The sequence below is a fragment of the Saimiri boliviensis genome, chromosome 4 (assembly GCF_048565385.1).
Source record: "Saimiri boliviensis isolate mSaiBol1 chromosome 4, mSaiBol1.pri, whole genome shotgun sequence".
Classification (NCBI taxonomy): domain Eukaryota; kingdom Metazoa; phylum Chordata; class Mammalia; order Primates; family Cebidae; genus Saimiri; species Saimiri boliviensis.
The window spans coordinates 19,746,841-19,758,975 of record NC_133452.1 but is presented as its reverse complement, the minus strand read 5'-3'; the positions used below and the strand labels follow the sequence as shown (position 1 = coordinate 19,758,975).

Genomic DNA, 12,135 nt, shown 5'->3' with positions numbered 1-12,135 from the left:
GGCTTAGGAAACCACACAAGCTAGAGTCAGAGGTTGGGAGGCCAATTGTTGGGCTCACCTCCACAGCTCACAGGGCTCTGTGGCATAGTGGCAGGACACCCTAATGGCTAGACACACACTCACTGCAGCCAGATGCCCATTCGACTGCCTCCTAGCTGTGGGTAAGTTACTTCAATTCTCTGTGCCTCAGTTTTTTTGGGGGGATAATAATGTTGCCTATTTCATAGGATTGTTATGTGGACTGAATTACTCAAGCATAAGGATTTTCAGACAGCACATGACCAAAGCAAGCATTTAATATAGAAAATAGCTGAAAAATACTGGAGGCACTTGAGGTCAGGAGTTTGAGACCAGCCTGGCCAACATGGTGAAACCCCATCTCTACTAAAAATACAAAAATTAGCCAGGTGTGGTAGTACATGCCTGTAGTCCTAGTTACTCTGCAGGCTGAGGCATGAGAATTACTTGTACCCAGGAGGCAGAGGTTGCAGTGAGCCGAAATGGTGTCACTGTACTCCAGCCTGGGCAACAGAGTGAGACACTGTCTCAAAACAAACAAATAAAACACTGGAGGCAAATGAGTGGGACCTTTCCTGTAAGACTGTTTGGACTATAACAATTCAGGTCTAGTTCTTTTAAAATATTCTGATTTCCTACTGTGAACCAAAAAGTATCAGAGACAGGTCTCAATCAATTTAGAAGGTTTATTTTGCCAAGGTTAAGAACACATCCCTGGGAGCGAGGTCTGTGCCTTCTTCCAAGATAATTTTGAAGGCTTTAATATTTAAAGGAGAAAGTGTGGATACTGGGGAAAGAGGAAGACCTTTTTTAAAGATATGGGTAGATAAGAGACAAATGATTGCATTCTTTTGAGTCCATGATCGTCCTTTCACCAAACATACAATTTACAGATGAGAAGGAATTAGAGAAAAAGTCACTTATGCCTTCATCTAGCTCTGCGAATTTGCATTTTTGCATCAGAGAAAGCAATCAGATATGCATTTACCTCAGGTGAGCAGAGGGATGGCTTTGAGTTCTGTCTTGAGGTCTGCACCTGTGAAGATAAGCTATCAATTTATAATGTCAGGGTGAAATTCAACAGAACCATTTTAGGATAAAGATCTTGGGGTGCATAAGGAATTTCCTGGTGGGCAAGTGGTAAGGGACATATGAAGTTTTTTAAAAAACATCTTTGTAGCTATCTTATTTAGGAATAAAATGGGAGGGAGGTTTGCCTGATGCGGTTTCCAGCTTGGTTTTCCCCTTTGGCTTAGTGATTTTGGGGTCCTGAGATTTACTTCCCTTTCACACGACTCACTAGAAGAAGAGCAGCACCTCTTCCACAGATTGGCTGTGCTTTGACTGTTATTGTCATCCAGAGACACCGCCTGCAAAATCTGATTACGTATGACCTGAAAAGTGATTTGCTGCACTCATTGAGGAAAGGGCTCCCAGGACTGAGTTTCTGGGTGTCTGTCTCTAGGACAAGTGGCATTAGCAAGACTCCTGCAAGTGGCCACTGTTCCCTGTCCACCTGGCACATGCTTGCCACACAGTAGGTCCAGTGAAGACATCACCAAATATCTGTTGAGTAAAGGGAGAGATTGAATGGGCCTATTTGGAACTTGGATGGAGTTTTGATTTCTTTAAGACCTTTCTATGCACGTGAGGTCCTTGCTAGTGTCTTTCTGGAGGCCATGCCTTCTCAAAACAGAGCCTTCCTTGCACTTCATAGGAGATAGTTACATGGATAGACTAAATCTGCTGATTAACAAATGTAGTGTGTCAATCAAGTTGCACTCAAAATACAGTCTTCAGTCTAAACGACCCTGCCTATAGTTGAGGACAGGAAGTGAGGTATGTGGTCTAGTTACAGCAGCAGAGGAGGCTGAATGTAGCTGTGTGTCCAGGAAGGGGGCCAGGCTACACACTGAAAGGAACTCACAGTATTCATCAGCTGAGCCCAAGCCCAGATATGGTTTCAGTCTGGTCAGCAGTGAATTCTCCATGTCCTCTCAGCTGATCCTGGCACAAAGCATGTGGAGCTTGGAAGGCTCACGAAACATAAAATGCAGTCTGGGGCCGTGGTGTATTTTATTACGGCCTGGGCATTGGTTGAGATACCTTACAAAAGTGCTGATTTTCTAGGACTGGGAGCCACATGGGGGCTCTTCCTGGAGTGGAAAGATGGCACAGATACAAAATTAAAAGCAACTTATGTTCTGAGAATTAGTGTCCAGAGAAAATGCAAGCCATTGTGCTACTCACCATGACTAAAGTCAGTCAGGATGTAAAAAAGGAGTCAACCAGCTTCAGAATTAACAGCACATGTTTCCCAGAATTTCAGAGCTCTTCAATTTAGTTCATTTTTTTTGCAGATGAGGAAACCAAAGCTCTGTGGGAATTGAGTGAATCTAACAGGGTCACATAATTTGTAGTAAAACCTTGATTAGAGCCCAGATTTTCTCATCTCACATTTTGATGCTAAAAACAAAAACAAAAACAAAAACAAAACCCCAGATTTTCTACCTTCAGTTCAATTCCTGGACTAAAACTACTCTTTTTCTATTTGTTTGTTTCAAATATTACTAATGATACATTGTTTCCAAGATATTTATTCAGGTTTGTTATTTTGTAGTGACAGCCAATTGGAATCTTTTTTCCCAATGATTTTTTTTTTCAGAAACAAAAAATATATCATCAACCTTGATCCAACTGCTTAAGTTATCACCTTGAGTTAGACTCGATTCCTCCTCCTCCCCCTCCCCATCAACGTCTAATCTGTCAGGAGGTCCTGTTCTGTTTTTGAAATGCATTTCAAATCCATCTCCCTCTGCAAAACTTCTGTTACAAACCATTTCTTGCCTCAACTTCTGCAAAAGCCTCATCCATCCTCCATACTGAGACAGAATGATATTTTTTTAAATTTTAAATTTTTTATCTTGAAATAATTATGGCTCATGGGGAGTTGCCAAAAGAAAAATTGCTTTTTGGGTAAATGTTAAGATAGTTCTCTTTCTTTCTTTCTTTTTCTTTCTTTCTTTCTTTTTTCTTTCTTTCTTTCTTTCTGATGGAGTCTCACACTGTTGGCAGGCTGGAGTGCAGTGGTGCGATCTCAGCTCACTGCAACCTCCACCTCCTGGGTTCAAGCAATTCTACTGCCTCAGCCTCCCTAGTAACTAGGACTACAGGTGTGCACCACCATGCTCAGCTAATTTTTGTACTTTTAGTAGATACAGGGTTTCACCATGTTGGCCAGGATGGTCTCAATCTCCTGATGTCTTGATCCAACTGCCTTGGACCCCCAAAGTGCTGGGATTACAGGCAAGAGCCACCACGCCCAGCCAATAGTTCTCTTTCTTTTTCTGTGTCCTTTTTCTGTGTTTTGTATCCTTAAGAGGTATTCAAACCCATCTCTCTCTATATATATACTAAATGTCCCAAATAATATGATGTTGCACTGATGGTAAAAGTGTGTGCCTACCCAACAGCTTGTGCTGCCTGTATTTGCCTTGACTTTCTCAGCCCCTCCCATGCAGGGGGACTTCATGACTGATGACATTGTTTAGATTTTGCCTGAATGCATGGTTGCAGAGCAGCCCTGGTTAATCAAGGACACTGAAGATTTCATGCCACATGGCCATCGACATGAGATATCCTGTATTTTTAAGGTCCTTTTAAAAGCTTTTCTCTCCATCAGAAGCCCTTAGGATGCATGCCTATCATTTTAAAATATAAAGGCTAATTTTTCTTTACATGTAGCTGTCCCAGAAACTCTCATTTTCCTGTGAGGCCCAAAGAAGCTCCTGAAGTTAGCTCTGTAGCCCTGATGGCAACGGGGCCTTTGCTGTCAGAACAGGGGAGCTTTCTTTTTATGCTTTGAACCAAGGGAGTCTGCTGAGGTGACAAAGGCCGTTGGAAACACAGGCAATTCTGTGAAGGGCCCTTGGTCCCATGCCCTGTGGGTGGACACCCTCCTTTGTAGGAGCTACCCTGGACAAAATTGAGAGGTAGAAGGCACTGGCCTTTCCATTACTACCCAAGGATTCCTCCACTCAGGGCCATTCACAGCTCTTTCTCCAGCTTCATCCCTCTCAGAACCTGGAGGCAGGGACAGGCTTTGCTCATTGGTTCCACATTTCCTCGAGCAATCTGGACTTCAGTGTTAATCCACTATTTCATTAAACACCCACTCATTGGCATAACTCTGGGCTAGGCTTAGCATCAGACCCCGGAGACAAGAAGATGAAGGACATGGAGGTTCAGGCCATTTAGGAACTTCCAGGCCCTGCAGGGAGGGCAGAGAAGTGGAAAGGCAAGCCCAGGAACCCATGAAGGTGGCTGTCCTGCTGTCCATTATGTGTGTTATGCCACCAAGGCTCATAGATGTTGGTCCCAGCAAAGCCAGCCGGGAAGGGAAAAGGGACAGTGGTGGGCTCTGAGAATCAGCTTCCTCGAATCGTTCTTCGAGCTAAAATCAAAGCTGACAGTTAGGACTCTCCTGCTACCAAGCTGTGGAACAAACTGTCCCAGGAGGCCTGGCTTTCCCCTCTCCTCACCCTGCAAGCAGCAGCAGCAGGTGTAAATGGGGACAATGAGCGACTCCTCTCCGAAATCTCCTTAGTCACCCTGTGCTGGGTTTTTCTCTTGCACCTGCTGTCTCCTTGACTAAAATCGGGATGTATTCACAAGACAAGGAAATTCAGGCAGGCCCTTGGCATGGCCTGGGCACAGCCAACTGTGGTCAGAGGAGACTCTGGCAGAGGCCCCCAGTTGTGGCCTCCACGTTCACCGTCCTCTCCCGGTGACTGAGTTCCACCTGAGGAGGGAGGTTCTCTTTCCAATGCTAGGGTTATCCTTAGGTTTATTAAAATATACTTTGGGCCGGGCGTGGTGGCTCATGCCTGTAATCCCAATACTTTGGGAGGCTGAGGACGGTGGATCACAAGGTCAATAAATCAAAACCATCCTTGTCAACATGGCGAAACCCCATCTCTACCAAAAATACAAAAATTAGCTGGGTATGGTGGCATGCACCTGTAGTCCCAGCCACTCAGGAGGCTGAGGCGGGAGAATCGCTTGAACCAGGGAGGTGGAGGTTGCAGTGGGCTGAGATCGCACCATTGCACTCCAGCCTGGTGACAGAGTGAGACTGTCTCCAAAAAAACCCAAAAAACTTTGCTGATGTTTCTCTCTACTTAAAAATGTTTTCTTAATTGGAATTTAAAAATTCGCAAAATAGAACCTACTTGTTCTTCCTTTATTCTGAAAGAAAACTATTGATAAAGAGTTTAAGTTTCTCCTAGACATTTCTGTTGCTGGATGCTCACTTGGTGGTTCTACTGAAGATAAAAATCTCATTACTGGAAGCAGATGCGCTCTGGGGCTGGACCTGCTTGCTCTCTTCTTTCAGGTCATTGTGTGTTGCAGACAGACCCAGGGCTGTTCAGGGCTGGAGTGCATGTTTATCTTCCTTGGAGTGTTTCAGGATTAGAAGACACCTCGTGCCCAGGAAGAAATGAGTGTGAAGACAACAGGGCAGGGACTTCAGGGGCTGCATCTGCCCCACGTGCTCCTGGCCCTGTTTCTTGACTGTTTTGACAATCAGTTTCTTCACCTGCTAAGTGGGGGCAATTCGAGTGCCTGCCTCACAGGTGATTTTGACAACATGTGTGCAGCGTTCCCTGCTCTCAGAGAGTTCCCATTATGGTGAGAGAGACTGACAATAAATATGCACTGTTAAATGGTGATGAGTGTTACAAGCAAAAGGGAAGCTGAGAAAAAGGTAAAACATCTGGAAGGGTTTCCTTCCCACCTTCCTCCCAAGTAGACTGGAATTTGGGGATCCATCCGCTTGGCTGTCGCTCACTCATTCATTCAAGGTTGACTTGGAGATGAGTGCGTTCCTCCTGGGTCATGCAGTGCGGTTCTGCATCTGCAGAAGCTGCTGCCAGGAGACCACGGGGGAGCAGCCGGGCTTTGCAGATGATCCAGCTGGGTGATCTTACCCAAGACAGGGGATGCCAATAACCAGGCAGAAGCAGAACCCCTGGGCAGGGAAGATTTAAATGGTGAACAGGTGCCATCTGGGCAGGGACTTGAAGGAGGGAAGGGAGTGAGCCTGCAGACAGCTGGGCAGAGAGATATAAACAGTCACAGGAGCCAGCAAGTGCAAAGGCCCTGAGGTGGGAGGGGCCTGACCTTTTCAAGAAAAAGCCAAGAAGGCCCAAGTGGCTGGAGCAGAGGGAGTGAGGACAGAGGAGAGAGTGAAGTTCCAGAGGTGAAGTAGAGATCAAATGATACAGGGACTTGTAGGATTTTGGCCTTTACTCTGGGTAAGATGGAAAGCCAGCCAACTGTTTTGAGAGTGTCGTCATCTAAATAATGTCGAAAAGAATCCCACGGGCTGGTGTCCTGAGAATACAGCAGGAGGGACAATAGCAGAAGAACCGAGAAGAGTTAGGAGGCCAGTGCCTGAGGATGCTGGCTTGGACCAAGGCGGGTGCAGGGGAGGGGGTGAAAAGTGGGTTCGCAGATGTAATTTTAAGAAAGCTGAAAGAGAGAAACAATTTTTCTGTGATGGTGAAAACTACAGAAAGAGCAGGTTTGGGGATAAAAACAGGACTTCCACGTTGAGCAGACCCTGCCTAAATACGTTTGGAATTTGGGGCAGGAACCAAGAACGGCCATTGTTTAATGGCACTTAAAGCCACTGGCCATATAATTACTTGTTCCCAATTTAAAGCGTGACTAGGGGCCTGGTGCAGTGACTCATGCCTGTAATTCCACACTTCGGGAAGCTGCAGTGGGAGGATTGCTTGAGGCCAGGAGTGCAAGACCAGACAAGACAACTTAATGAGACCACGTTCTGCAAAAATAAAAAATAAAAAAAAATAAAAAAAAAAATTCAAACTTAGGTGGGCAAGGTGGCGCATGCCTATAGTCCCGGCTATTCGGGAGGCTGAGGCAGGAGGACCTCTGAGTTCAAGAGTTCAAAGCTGCAGTGAGCTATGAGCACGCGACTGTTCTCTAGCCTGGGCAACAGAGTGAAACCATCTCTAAAAAAAGAAATGGCAGAAAGAAAATACTGGAGTGAAAATTCACAGAACCTGAGATCTGGGGAAGCCCCCTCTCTTAGGGCTGTTTTTTATTCCCCTTTCTGTTTTAAAAGACGTTTATCCATTTTCCTCTTTTTTTCTTTTTGAATCCAACGAAGTTCAATCTCCGTAGAGACTGTCAACAATTGCCAATGATTCTATATTTCAAGTCATCATGGCAGGGTATTGGGAAAAGTTTTCAATTAGCAATAATCGCTCCTCAGATAGACCTCACTGGCACTAATACTGTCACTGTGCAAAGCTTACCCATTTTGCTATGTCTGTTTTCCTCACTATAGCTTTTTGGAAATTTCTCGTTTACTCTACAAGGAATTGGAATAAACAGGATTCAAAGACAGAGCCAACACGTGTGTGGGTGACTGCGTTTCTTTGCACAGAGCCTATTCATCCTGGATTTTTTTGGTGGAAGTCTCAGAGGAAACAAGAAGTCGTCTGAGGCTTCCTCTGGCTTATCTGAACTTTCCACATACTAGATTCAGATGGCCCAGAAATTCCTTTCCTGAATCAGGAGCTTGGATTTCGTTGCTCAGGTAACTCCCGCATTACACAGCTGGCAGGTGAGTGGGCCCTGGCAGCTGAAAGAAGAGGAGGAATGTGTTGCTGGAGAAACCAGCAGATGGACCAAAAGGTGTGACTCAAGCCCTTGTCTAGCCACTCACATGAACATGACCTTGGGCAGGTTATGTAAGATTTTAGCTGTAATGACTGTGAAATACGGGTAACGGGTCCTCATTATTCATGGATTCCGTATTTATGAACTCCTCTGCTTGCTAACGTTTATTTGTAACCCCCAGATCAACACTAAGGATGCTTTCCCGGTCATTTGCAGAGCAGTGAAACAAAAGAGCGTCCTGAGGCCTGGGCCAACGTTCTGCTTCCTTGCTGCTCTTGTAGTGTAAATAGGGGATTTTCACAGTATTCACTTCGTGCCACAAATTTTGAATTTTTTGTTTTCTGATGATTTTGCTGTTTAAAAGAGCCCCTGGCTGGGTGTGGTGGCTCACAGCTGTAATCTTAGTACTTTGGGAAGCCAAGGTGGTCAGAACACCTGAGGTCAGGAGTTCGAGACCAGCCTGGCCAACATGGTGAAATCCCGTCTCTACTAAAAATGCAAAAATTAGCTGGGTGTGGTGGTGCATGCCTGTAATCCCAGCTACTTGGGAGGCTGAAGCAGGAGAATCACTTGAACCCAGGAGGTGGAGGTTGCAGTGAACTGAGATCGTGACACTGCACTCCAGGTTGGGCGACAGAGCGAGACTCTGTCTCAAACGAACAAACAAAAACAGTTTCCAAGCATAGCACTAAGATGCCAGGTGTTCCTTGGCTCAGGAAGGCCAGTATGTGCCTTATGGAGAAAACACACGTCTTAGATAAGCTTTGTCCAGTTGTGATTTACAGCTCGGCTGGCTGTGGTTTAATGCTAATGAATCAAAACTATATTAAACAAAATATGTTTAAACAGAAACACACATGAAACAAGGTTGTATATTGATCAGTTCACAAAAATATTGTGACCAGAGGCTCCCAGGAACCTAACCCTGAAGCAAGGGGTTCGGTATGTGCTCATTCAGTGTTTGCAGCGGCCTTCTAGAACATGACTACCATGAACAGTGAGAATAACTGTGCTTGTTCTACCCAACTCAAAAGGTTGTCGTAAACATCAGCTGAGGTAGTAAACACAAAACTGCCTTCTAAACCAGAAAAACAGAGGAACCACACTTGCCTGGCAGTTTACAGCCGGAATACTTGGACGTTCATTATCTCAGTTGATCTCCATCATGCCCATGTGGTACAGGTTTGTTTATTTATTTAACAGCAATAAGTAAACATTTAACATTTATTGCTGTTAAATGTTTCAAATATAAGAAAATCAGAGCCAAGAAAAGTGAAGGGCCTCTTCCACAGTGGGCAGTGCGCATCTGCTCTGCGTGGGGTTCTGTGCTGGATGCAGTGGTGTGAAGAACACCACAGTAACTGTGCTTATCTCTCGTGCTTCCTCACCTTGGCCCTCATCTTCCTGAGCATCCACCTGCCAGGCTGGGAGGATGATATGGTTTGGCTTCACCCAAATCTCGAATTGTAGCTCCCATAATTCCCACATGTCGTGGGAGGGACCCAGGTGGGAGGTAGTTAAATCATGGGGATGGTTCTTTCCTGTGCTGTTCTCCTGACGGTGAATACGCCTCACAAGATCCGATGTTTCCTTCTTTTTCTTTCTTTTCTTGAGACAGAGACTGTGTCCAGGCTGGAGTACCGTAGCATGATCTCAGCTCACTGCAAACTCCGCCTCCCTCATTCAAGTGATTCTCCTGCCTCAGCCTCCTAAGTAGCTGGGACTACAGGTGTATACCACCATGCCTGGCTAATTTTTGTATTTTTAGTAGAGACAGGGTTTCACTATGTTGGCCAGGATCTCTTGACCTTGTCATCTGTCTGCCTCAGCCTCCCAAAGTGCTGGGATTACAGGCATGAGCCGCCACACCCAGCCCAATCTGATGGTTTTATAAAGAGGAGTTTCCCTGCCCGAGCTCTCTCTCTCTTGCTTGCTGCCATGCAAGGTGTGACTTTGCTCCTCCTTCGCCTTCTGCCATGATTGTGAGGCCTCCCCTGCCACGTAGAACTGTGAGTCCACTCAACTTCTTTCCTTTGTAGATTACCGAGTCTTCATTAACAGCTCAAGAGTAGATTAATACAGAAAGTTTGAAATGGACAGCAGGAAAGCAAGGAGAAGCTTCTGCTGTGTGCCTCCTGACTCCCTCTCTGGGCTTTGGTCATGGAGAAAATATTTCGGATAAGTTAAGGTCTACCTCAACATAGTTGATCTTGCCCTCTGACTTATTTGGGGGCCTGGAGAGGCTAATATACCAGCCACTGCCACACCAGGCTAAGGGATGTCACAGATAAGTCAGTGCGAGCCCCAGTCGTCAGATGCAGGCTCTCAGGAATCATTTTACCAGGATGCCTGAGGTCCTGACATGGCCTGAGCAGGGCCCAAAAGTAGCTGAGACTCAGGCTGTGTGCCCTGCCAGAGAAGGGCTCTATTTCTGGGCAGCATAAAGCCAGTGCCAAGGGACCACAAACTAGGCTAAGTGGGAGTTTTGCCAGGCCTCTGGTGGGTCTACCACACTGAGTCAGTGACAGTCTTCAGTCCTGAAGGCCCACTGGCCAGAGTGGCCCAGGGCGAAAGGAAGAGGCAGGGAAGAAGGAGACTGCCTGAGAGACGCAGCGTTTTTATCAGAGACCGCACCCTGCCTCGGAGGGCCTGTCTCAGTGCCTCTCGAAGTTCCCTGTGCATGAAGGCCACCTGGAGATCTTACAAAATGCAGATTTGGATTCGGTAGGACTGCAGTGGGGCCTGGGACTGGCCAGTGCTCAGCTCAGTCTGGTGCACTGGGCTCAGGCCACACTGAATAGCAAGGTTCTTTGTTATCGGATCAGATCACGCTTGAACTGAATTGCAATGCTAACAATTTCTTCTCTCTGTTAGGTAGTGGTGGAGATTCAGGGGGAGACCAAGAGGGCTGTAGACTCATAACAGAAATATTTGTCAGGGTTTTCCAGAGAAACGCAAACAATAAGATGAGGCTTATTATGAGAATTGGCTCATACAATCAAGGAGGCTAAGAGTTGCCATGACACACGATCTGAGAGACCCAGGAAGGTCAGTGGAGTAACTCAGACTGAGTCCAAAGGCTTCAATTAGGAAGAAGGCAGGAGGACACTGACGTCCCAGCTCAAGGGGAGAAAATGAAAATGTGCCTTCCTTCAGCTTTTTTGTTCTATTCAGGCCCTCAATGAATTGGACGTTGGTGAGGGCAGAACTTCACTCAGTCCACTGATTCAAATGCTCATCTGCTTTGAAACCGTTCTCACAGACACACCCAGAAATAAAGCTTTACCAGTTTTCTGGACATTCCTTAGCACAATCAAGTTGACAAATAAAATTAACCAGTACAGATCCACCGTTTATCAACCTGGCACCCATGTATTCCTTAAAACGTAATTAATCTCCAAATAAAGACATTAACAAGGTCATAATTTATCCCACAATGATACAACTACCCTGCCTACAACTGAAACTCACTGATCCCTTCCCTGGAAGAGGAGGTAAACTTCTTGGGTAAACTTTACTCTTTGGATCTCCCGTAACTTCAGTAATATATTGTAAAATTAACGATACTTAAATACTGATAAAAAAAGTCAATACATCTTATGTTACATGATAAGGGAGTAAGATGAAAGAAAATAAATATATTTACTTCATATAGGTATATATACACACAAGCATATTGCTAACAAAATAAGGAGAAATATTCATGAAAATTACAGTCCTTCTTTCTGTTAGCTGGTGTTTATAACTACTTTCTTATACTGGCCATTTTGTATCCCAAAGCCTTCAGCAAACACTTCAACTGGTAATGATTCTTCACCTGGTGGAGTGACCCAAATATTCATTCATGAAGGATCTAGGCCAGTTACAGTCCTGCTCGGATTGGGTTGCTGTAGTTTCTTCCATTGACCTTAATCACAGGTCATGATAATACTAAGAGACACACTAAGGGTTCTCTTGCATTCTACACATACTCTTTCTTATGTCCATGTTGAAGCAGCAGTCCAATTTTGTCTTGGCAGTCCAGATCAATTAGCCCAGCCAGCATCATGACTCCTCTCAGCCTGCTGACCCAGAGGCTCGAGGAGTCCAAAGTGGCTGAATGGCAGTCTTAATTTCCAGTTCAATGAACTTGTGTCTGCTGGTGGAAGCACTTCTCCCTCTGGAACAAAGACCTCCAAGCAAGCAGAGAGCATAAAACCTTGGGAACAAGAAGCAAAAATCTTTGCTGGTGGGTCACTAGGGTTAATGGTCAGTGGTGCCACTATCATTTCTACCCCTTCATTCCCGGACTTGTGAATCCTGGCTGTGGGAGAAATAAAACCATATATTAGATGCTGACTCGGTGTATATACAGCCATCTGGAGAACCATGCCCAGGCTCTGCAAGGTATTACCACCTACCTGG

The 12,135-nt window shown here is 45.5% G+C and overlaps 1 non-coding gene across 1 annotated transcript; it reads right to left on the bottom strand.

The window, feature by feature from the left end:
* Window positions 1–7,221: 7,221 nt before the first annotated feature.
* LOC120363360 (U4 spliceosomal RNA) lies at window positions 7,222–7,361 on the bottom strand. The gene has a single exon (XR_005578923.1). It is a non-coding gene; the product is annotated as a U4 spliceosomal RNA (small nuclear RNA).
* Between the last annotated feature and the right edge of the window lie 4,774 nt (window positions 7,362–12,135).